Source organism: Bufo gargarizans, chromosome 3 (genome assembly GCF_014858855.1).
Source record: "Bufo gargarizans isolate SCDJY-AF-19 chromosome 3, ASM1485885v1, whole genome shotgun sequence".
Classification (NCBI taxonomy): domain Eukaryota; kingdom Metazoa; phylum Chordata; class Amphibia; order Anura; family Bufonidae; genus Bufo; species Bufo gargarizans.
This window is the reverse complement of record NC_058082.1, coordinates 64945595-64956318: the sequence shown is the minus strand read 5'-3', so window position 1 is coordinate 64956318 and position 10724 is coordinate 64945595.

The window sequence follows — 10724 nt, the reverse complement described above, 5'->3', positions numbered from 1 at the left end:
AATCACATGCACCTTCTGCAACTTCCCACTTAGGCTCTGGCCTGGTGCACCTACCCGACCCTTACCACCCCTGTGGAATGGCCTGCCTCTTCCTCAGCCATTTTCATAATGATCCTGTGACAAAAGTCCCTATAGAAGAGCAGTATTTGGTATATAAGGTATATCACACCCCTGCCTCAATCATTTTTTTTTTTTTTTTTTTTTTTTGGGGGGGGGGGGGGGAGGCAACTGGTATATCACACCAGTAGAAATTATTTGTTCCAATAGCGTTTGTCATTCTATGTAGCTGAGGTAACTCAGCAAAACAACAAACAAATGCTGCACTACCTAAATGAACTATCTAGAAAGTATATTATTGGTATATAACACCCCTGCTTCAATCACTTTTTTGGGGGGGCAACTGTTATATCAGACCAGTAGAAATGATTTGTTCCAATAGCGTTTGTCACTCTGTGTAGCTGCCGTAATGCAGAAAAACTGCAAAAAATGCTGCACTACCCAAATGCACTATACAGAAAGTATATTATTTGTATATAATATTTCTGCTTCAATCACTTTTTTGGGGGGGAACGAGTATATCACACAAGTAGAAATTATTTGTTCCGATATCGTTTGGCACTCTGTGTAGCGGCAGTATCGCAGCAGAACCGCACACAACTGCTGCACAATACAAATGCACTATAATTTGCTTTCTATGTTAGAAAGTATAATATAAGTGTATTACATCCCTCAGTAAGTCACACCTATCAATAGCACACCTATACCAGTCCTTAAAATGACTTTTGTGGCCCTATTTGCTAGCGTTTGGTGTCCCTAACAGTCTGTCCCTGCTCCACACAGCAACCTCTCCCTACACTGGCAAAAGACTGAAAGTAAATTGGCGGCCAGATCAGGTTTATTTATAAAGTAGGGGGTATGTCCATGTGCTGAAATGTCTCAATTGGCTGTCCTGTACCATCTGACGGATGTGTCATGGATCAAAGTTCTTCACAATGTAAATGAATATGGCTCCGGCGGACATCGCTATATGTTCGACTGTTCGGCGAACCGCAAGCGAGCAAAGTTCGCAGCGAAACGACCGCCGGGCGAACCGCAAGGCCATCTCTAAACAGTAGCATTAGAACACTTTGGATCCCCAAATAGTGCAGTCAGGTGTAATTGAATAGTTCCTATTACCCAGGAATTACACTCTTCAATTGATCCCTGCTCTCTCCCTATAGTGTGCATAATACCTCCCATCTACATCCCTACACTATGAATAATCTTTCCCTGAACTGCTCAATAGTTTTTTTGTGAATAAATAGTTTCCTAAACACTGTCCCTAGTGCCTGTCACGTCTCTCCCTGCACTAAGTTCACTGGAAAATGAGCAGGCTGAGGCTTTTTATAGGGCTGTGACATCACAGAGGCTGGCTAGCTGCTGATTGGCTGGCTGGCTGACTGCATGGCATGGTGGGTGATCCCTCGTTCTAACATGTGCTCCGGCCATTTTAGAACAAATACAATTAGTGACCACGAAGCACGAGGAAATGCGACTTCGGGACAAATTTTTTCTGAAATTCATATAGAATTCCACTTCGTCAACTTCTATTCGCTCATCTCTATTAGCTGTCTGAAAACTCCTTTAACCCTTGCCTTGCTGGCCAGAAAGGAGATACAAAAACAATAAACACAATAAACCTGTTCACACCACAAGTATCCACAGCCGGTAGGCACAATACGGCAACCAGCCCACACAGCATACAATGGTACGCCCACAAGTATCGGAGGCCAGTACGCACAAGACAGAGACGGATGTCACGCTGATTGGCTGTTTTTGTTGTGGTGCCGAGCCTTTGGGATTATGAGGCCCAGTCCAAAGGGGGCTTAGCCTGACAGCAGGGATGTTGTTGGGCTGCTGGGCCACCTTGATGTGGTGAGAGAGCCTATGTATTTTGATCAAAATGTAGACAAGGTGCCTCATGGAGATATTTATCAATTATGCTGAGAAGTCAGAAATCAATACATGGCGTGTAGATGTGCGATCCTTGTCTTTTCTTCTACAGATTGGCTCCCTCCATTATGAGTAATATGACCTTGCCGCAGAATTTTGTGGAGTGAATGCTTTGTTGTCTCCTGAACCCAACTGAAAGAGATTTCACTTTCTTATATCACCAGATTTATCTTCCTGCCTGATAGATGAGCACAATCATGGTATGATATCAGGTTATTCACATGTTAGTATAGAGTAAACAGCTCTCCATACCACTTACCATAAGTCATCAACATCAAACAGGTAACCCTGTTCTGGGAAACAGCAAAATATGTATCTACGGGAAGAACAAAGGTGCTAAAAATGCAAACATTGCTACACATAGATCATTGTCTCCAATAACAAAGCTCTGTTAAATAGGGGTAAAAATACATGTGCAGTATCTTAGAATAAACAGAGTGCATCAAGAACTATGTAAGGAAGACTAGGCGGAAGATTTATCAAGACTGGCGGGCCCATACACCAGTATTGATCCCACCTTGTTGGAGTAAGATGCGTCTAATTTATTTAAAAGGCAGATGCCTCATTAAAAAGTAGGTACATCTCTGCCACTCTACATGCCAGAAACTCAAATCTCAACTCAAGGGCTTGAGCTATAAGGTATATCAGCTTCTGACACAAGTTATAGTAAATCTGGAGAGCTACTATAGTTCCTCCCCATGGCCTCTTTTCTTGCCACTTTAGAAAAGTGTCGAGAAGCCAATAAAGTTGTAAATTATGGTGTAAATATAGCATGTGCCATAATTTGGGACTTTGTAATAAACAATAGTGGTGTAAACCTTTGGTTAAATTTCCCCCTCTATGCATACTGATGAGTTGGATGGACATTCCACTATCTATAAAAGGCCATTACTATTTATTGAAATAGCAAGCCCTATATCATATGCAGGACTTGCCATCACTGCTACACTGAAATAAATAAAAAAAAATGAAATACTTTGATAAATTGATGTAGAAATAAAATACTCAGAAACTAACTGGCATGTCTATACAAATGCAATTGTGTTGGTCTATAGTGTTGGGCGCGAATATTCGAATAGTGAATATTAATCGCGAATATCGGCACTTCGAGAATAGGCTAATATTTAGAATATAGTGATATTTCATAATTTCAAATATTCTCGATTTTTTTCCCCATCAGTAACCTCCCTTCTTGCTTGTGGGCCAATGAGAAGGCTGCAATGTCTTTGTCTGAGCTTAGCAACATCCCTAGCAAACAATAGGAAAGTTGCCTACCCCTTACTATATAAGAAACTCCGTGTATACAGCCCTGTTGATACAGAGGACCAGCAGGTACACGGTGCAGTAAACTAAACAACAATTACATAAGGACACCGAATGAAGGATAATCAATCATGTCACAGATCTAGTCTGTGTAAAGCCCCGACGCGTTTCCCCCACAGTGTGGGATCATCAGGGGGTGGATACATATAAGGTAAATCACCAATAAGGATAATAAGGAAAAGACCATGTCAGACGGGTGGAGACCCAAACAATGTTGGCATCCCTATAATATAGCCGTCTAGCAGGCGGTGTCACACGACATATATAGTTAAAAAAGAAAGGGAATTGGACCAGATAGTATTTCTGGGAGGTCTAGAGGGATAAATACAAAAACAAAAACGGGCATCTTGATATAACGGGCATGTGCAACTCACATACGGCCATCAACCGTGGATATTAGAGTAAGGCAACATATAGAGCGCATACGTGCTCGTGGTTGATGCCAAAAGGTACAGATGGCAGTCTTCTAAATAGTGGTGCTCTAGACAACAGGTTGTATTAATGTTGTCCACAGTCTGTTTAACTCACATCCAATATGATGGGATACTTTAACGGTGATCTGGATAGTGTAGTCCGGCCCCTCAGGGTAGGGCCGTCCACTAATTGAAGTACATTATGAAGATGAGTCCCTCAGATCCTGTGAAGCCTCCCTGTGAAGTATTGGACCCTGGGAGGCTTCACAGGATCTGAGGGACTCATCTTCATAATGTACTTCAATTAGTGGACGGCCCTACCCTGAGGGGCCGGACTACACTATCCAGATCACCGTTAAAGTATCCCATCATATTGGATGTGAGTTAAACAGACTGTGGACAACATTAATACAACCTGTTGTCTAGAGCACCACTATTTAGAAGACTGCCATCTGTACCTTTTGGCATCAACCACGAGCACGTATGCGCTCTATATGTTGCCTTACTCTAATATCCACGGTTGATGGCCGTATGTGAGTTGCACATGCCCGTTATATCAAGATGCCCGTTTTTGTTTTTGTTTTTGTATTTATCCCTCTAGACCTCCCAGAAATACTATCTGGTCCAATTCCCTTTCTTTTTTAACTATATATGTCGTGTGACACCGCCTGCTAGACGGCTATATTATAGGGATGCCAACATTGTTTGGGTCTCCACCCGTCTGACATGGTCTTTTCCTTATTATCCTTATTGGTGATTTACCTTATATGTATCCACCCCCTGATGATCCCACACTGTGGGGGAAACGCGTCGGGGCTTTACACAGACTAGATCTGTGACATGATTGATTATCCTTCATTCGGTGTCCTTATGTAATTGTTGTTTAGTTTACTGCACCGTGTACCTGCTGGTCCTCTGTATCAACAGGGCTGTATACACCGTGCATTGCGTGTTATTGATCCTCTTTGTCCACGCCCACACCATCCTGCCACATTTGACCCTGACTCTCAACCACCTTACTTGTTAGGGCACATCAGGAGTGTCCAGTTAGGTTCGAGGACAGGGGGCCTCCACCATCAGGAGTCGCCCCTGGGCTCAGGGCCTAGTATTAGGGATTATAGCCTAGGGCTCTCTCCAACATCCCCAAAAAGCTTGGTTATCTGGGTGGTCTGGTGTGGGCCTGGACATTATGTGGACAATGTGTTTGTCATAAGTAATATTAAACTTTAATCATTTATATTTTTGTTAGGGTTAGGCTTTAGCTGGACTTGACTAATTTTGAATACTTAACCCATCACTATAACTCCTATCTCAATTTGCTGGATGTTTATATAAGAAACTCCCCAGCAGCCCATGTATGCAATATTTTGCAGATCTGAGAGACACAGCAGTGTTATTTCTGTGCTCTCCGCTTAACTGTGTCATTACATTAGATAGTTAGTAAGTTAGCTTATATAGATATTATATATATAATACAGATAGTGGGAGATAGTCATTGTAGGTTAGATCCTGATAAAGTGTAGCTGCTGTCCATACATACATGCTACATACATAGTGCTGTGATGTCACAAGTTCACAACAATACTTAGTGCACCAATCACTAACAAGTAATCAGACCTGTTAAAATGTGAAGTTGCACGTATTGCGCCAAAATTTTTGCATCATTAGTGCCGATTTTGCAATCGCGAATATATTGGAGCACTCTATCTGCATATAAAGCTATTGTAATGTTCTGCCGTGCCAACTATTTTCTCCAGTCTCAGGAGACTTCTAGCAGCTTAAAAAGTGTAGCTATAGTGACCCACGCCTGTATTTCGCTTGTATTACCTTGAATATTACATTGCCGATTTTTCACGATCAAGAAAATAATCTCGAATTCGCAAATATATGACGAATATTCTACCAAATATTCGCGAAATATCACAAATTTGAATATTGCCCCAGCCACTCATCACTATTGGTGTACTAGCAGTCCCTGATATATCCACATACAGGTTGGCATCAATGAGTAGATATAGCCATAACTGGTTGAAAATGGGCCATAACTATATCAAGTACAAAAAACTAGAGAGTGGTGTAATGGGTATGCGTCCTTTTACACAGTCAATTAAATATGTGGGGATAGGACGCTAAAACAAAATAACAAAATCCTTTATTAAATTGTCTCAATAAAATATAGGGGTTTCGAACCAAACTGCACAAAGCAGCAACTAAATCCTCACTAAACTAAACCACATACATGGCGGTGGGGCCATATCGGGATAATTGAAGGGTGGATCCCACAAACTAAAACCCACCAACTCTTAGGAGGGCCAAAACACCACAAGGTCCTAGGTGTGTGACCTGGGTGAGGTACTATCTAGGTGGATATCTGTTACCATGCTTGGGAAAGGTGCACCTTAAGCTCTGCTGGCCTTTGAGGCCAAAGCCTAAAGCCTCAGGAGCCAGGAGGAGAATTCCCTGGCATAACCTAGAGTCAGACTACAAAGTGTAGTGCAGCATACAGAAGAAGTAGAGTATTAAGCAAGCCTGTCAGTACAGCAGAGAAACAGAGAAAGCAAGCAGAGTTATTGAGAAAGCCTGCCAGTGTAATACTAAAGCCTGCTGGGATCAAGAGAAAGCTTGAAGACTGTTTCTGATGAACGTTTATTCAAGTAAAGCTGCTGTTCAACTTTATACAAGTATTTTAAATATTATAGTGGCTCACCCTCTATGTGGCACCAGAATAGGTGCTCTTACTCAAAAGTGATTCACCCAATCACAAAGTAAGTCACTTATGCTGTATTAGCAGTCTCTGATATATCCACATACAGGTTGGCGTCAATGAGTAGATATAGCCATAACTGGTTGTAAATGGGCCATAAATATATCAACACCAATAAAGAACAAGCCTGGGCGTCGTTCAGGATTTTATTACTGATGGTCTATCCTCAGCAGAAGCCATCAATATCTGATCGACAGAGATCAGACACTCGTCACCCTTACTGATCAGTTATATCAGAATAGCTCCAGAGGTGGCAGAACTGCACAGTGTCCATTGTATAGTGAACGGAGCTGCTAACAGCAGCACTGCTCCCACTGAAGCAAATTGAAGCAGCACTGCAGTTACCAACCCCATCCACTACCCAATGGATGCAGATATGTAGTTTTGTCAATGGAGAAACAAGGTAACATCTTATCAGGTAAGGTGCTTGCTAGTTGGACTCCTGCCAGTCTGATATTGACAGCCTATCCTGAGGATAGGCCATCAGTAGTAAAATCCTGGACAACCCTTTAAAACGAAATACTTTAATTAAACTATTACACATAGGCTTGAAAATGTTAACAAGATAAGCATCAAATGATAACAGGTGACAACTTATTATCTTTGAAATACATATGTAAAAAAATGTGGGTAAGGCAAATTCTTCCACTACCGATTGCAGCACTCTAGAAAATACAGAGCTTGAAACAGATCTGCAAGCAATATAATCCTGAAATCAGTAAACTTCTAAGGGGGCTCCCACTATGAACTGTTGATGTGCCAATGACACTAAATGGACATTTACATGATGTTTTATTGGATGACTACTAAACAAGAAGGTTTTATATCCAAGTGCCGGTATCCTTCAATCATTTGCTATCTTACTTGAGTCTGCAAGGGACAATGTTCCTTGACTGTGGAAGGCTCTGTGTAACCTGCAAGTGGTTTTGAGAACAGAGACCAAGCCAAAGAGAGTGCTAAGCCTACTGTGGCCCTGCACTTAAGTACAATAATTAGCTCTGTTTGCACAATAGACACTGTAACCACCAAATTATGTGGTGGCCAGAGATTGTAACTTCCAAACTATGTGCCCTTTAGAGACTGCAACTACCAAGCTTTGTGCCCATATTAGACTGTAACTGACAATCTGTATATTAATACATGTACTGTAACTGCAAAGCTATGTACCTGTAACCACTAAGCCAAGTGCCACTGATTGTAACCATTATGCTGGGTTCCCCAGCTTGAGTAAATCTGAGATGCTTTGAATTGTGTTGTGGTAATGAGCTTGGTTCAAGGACCATACTTTCCAAACAGATCCTTCCTCTTATAAACCACTACGTTATGTATACAGAAAAGAAGCATACACTTTTCAGCATTTCCTATATGATACACAACTACTTAAAGGGGTTGTCCAAGTTATTTTTATTGAAAACCTTTCCTCATGATAGATCATCAATATCAGATCAGCCAGGGTTCGACAACAGTTTTTTTAAGAGAAGCTGTGCACCGTGCAAGTGCAGTCTTCTCTTCATTGCTTACCCGCTCACCATCGCAACAGCAGCGGTGAGCAGGTGTAATTACAAGAAGGACACCCACCAAACAAAGGATGGGGTAAGAAAAGTAAAACTTAACTTAGAGGGAATAGAGGGGAAAAAATAAGGGGAAACTAGGAAAAACTAAATGAGCAATCCACCATGATGACTGGACAGCTATGTCCTGAGTTTGAGGTACATCCACCAGTGGGATTGGATGTATTCAGAGAAAATGCTTCCCAAGGTTATAGGGAAGTTTTACCATTGCTGGTAAAACTTCCCTATAACCCTGGGCAGCATAGTTTTTTTCTAATTTTCCCTGTATTTTGAGAGGTTTACTGTGGAACTAGGCTTACAGCCAGTCAAACCTGTCTCTGATGTGTATCCCTGAAGAGTCCGATGTCAATGAGTGGACAGAAACGTGTCACGTCAGGAGTATTTTTTCAGGAACAATATTAGGGAATTTCCCAGACAGAGGGACAGGCTCTGGACAGGGTCTCCCTTTTCGGGACGGGTGCTCTGTGTTAGATAGGTAGGGTGTTACAGTATATTCCTCCATGGCAGGGTTCATTTAGGGATAGCTATCTCCCGACCCCGCCAACTTCTCTATACACAAACACCTGGACCACACCATCTCCTGTTTGAATGTCCTTTCGGACAGGACAGTCGATGAGGGGCAAGACAAGAGTTCCATGGCAAATTATGCCAGCTCTGGCCACAGGTCAAGCCTGCACACCCAGTAGTCAAGGGATTCCTCCCTTCTCAGAGCGTCCACATCAGCCGTTAACCTGATGTAGTCGGACACGTGTCGGTCTAGGCATTCCCTGAGGCTGGATCCGGATGGCGACAGTCGATGGGTTGACTGCAAGAATGATTTAGTATCCAAAGTGACCAACAAATCTTCAAACCGTTCTCTTTTTGCAGGTGCAGTAGGATTGGTACCCGCACCTGTTTTGCTGTGGGTGGAAATTCCTCTGCCAGTGCCAACTAAATCAGAATGCAGCATCTCTCACAGCAAAGCCTGAAAATGCTGCATTCTGACAGCCCTCTGTGATGCTGTTAACATGTCCGCCATTTTGTGTTTGTACCGGGGTTCTAAGTACATTGCCACCCAGTACAGGTCCTTGACCTTTATGCTTTTTATACGGGGGTCCCTCTTTAAACACTGGAGCATGAAGGCCCCCACTTGCACAAAATTTTAAGCGGTAGAGTGCCCTGGCTCCTGCTCATCGCCCAGGAGAATGTCATCCTTGGTTTTCTCCCCCCAGCCACAGACAACACCAGGGATCCCTGAAAAGTTTAAAACCTGCTCTTCTTGCTCCTCCTCCCCTCAGGCACCATCCTACTCTGACTCCTCTTCAGACTCCTGCTAACTTGTCTCAGATGGAGTAGCCCCTCCCCCCCCCCCCCCCCCCCCCCCAGGGAATTCATTCAGCATTGCGACTTCCTCATCTTCCAGCTACTGCTCCTCGACGGCTTGATCAATGAAACAATGCAATGCACGCTCTAGAAAGAAGGCGTAAGGTACAATGCCCTGGCTGCGACTGACCAGTTTGGTGATCTCATCAAATGGCCGCAGAAGTCTGCATGCGATGTGCATGAGCAGCCACTGGCGCGGTGAACAGAAACCAAGCTCCCAAAACCTGTCCTACGGCAGAGTTCGTGCAGGTAGTCGTTAATGGCACATTTCTGCTGGAGCAGCCTATCAAGCATGTACAAGGTGGAGTTCCAGCACGTCAGGCAGTCACAAATCTGAATTCTGATGGGCAAGTGGTGCCGCCGCTGAACGTCACCAAGACGAGCCATGGCCGTGTAAGATCTTCTAAAATGCGCACAGATTTTCCTGGCCTGCCGCAAGACATTCTGGACTCTGGGGTATTTGGCAGCGAATGGCTGCACAACTAAGTTCATGACGTGTTCCATGTACTGCACGTTTGTCATTTTGCCCTGTTTCAGGGCGCTCAGCAGATTGGCACCGTTGTCGCACACCACTTTACCAACTCTCAAATTGAGCGGGGTTAGCCACTGATCGGCCTGTGACTGCAGAGGTGAAAGCAGTGCAGTACCGGTGTGGCAATTGGCTTCCAGGCTCAACAGCCGCAGCACAGCATGGCAACGTCTCACCTGGCACGTCAAACAGGTTTTGGGGAGTACAGCCGAAGAGGTGGTAGTAGTTGAAAGGGAGGAGTAAGCCAAGGAGGAGACGGAGGATGGAGTAGAAGAAGGAGAAGAAGAGTCAGGCCTGCATGCAATCCGTGGCATTAACACCGATTCCACACAGGTGCCACAGGTTACATGCTTGAAAGCCGTCAGAAGGTTCACCCAGTGGGGAGTAAAAGTTAGCACGTGGAGCGTCGGGAGTGTGGCTTTGTGGGTTCTGATGGCGTTGCTCCCACTGGGCTCAGTGATGGTAGGCCAGGTGCCTTCTTAAGGCAGTCGTCCCTAGGTGAGTGTTGGGCTTACAGCAACACATGCGTTGACAGCACAGGCTGCAGATGGCAATACTATTGTCAGCAGCTGACACGTTTTTGCCTCCTGTGCACTGCGAGTTCTGCTTGCTTCCCCTCCTTCTCCTCCCTCTCTGCTGCTCCATCTCTCCCTCTGAACTGCCCTCCTCTTCCTCTCTTGTGGGCACCCACATGATGTCCATTGACACGTCATCACCTTCACCACCACTGACATTAGAGATCTCGGAGTAGGCAGCAACAGCGGGAAACA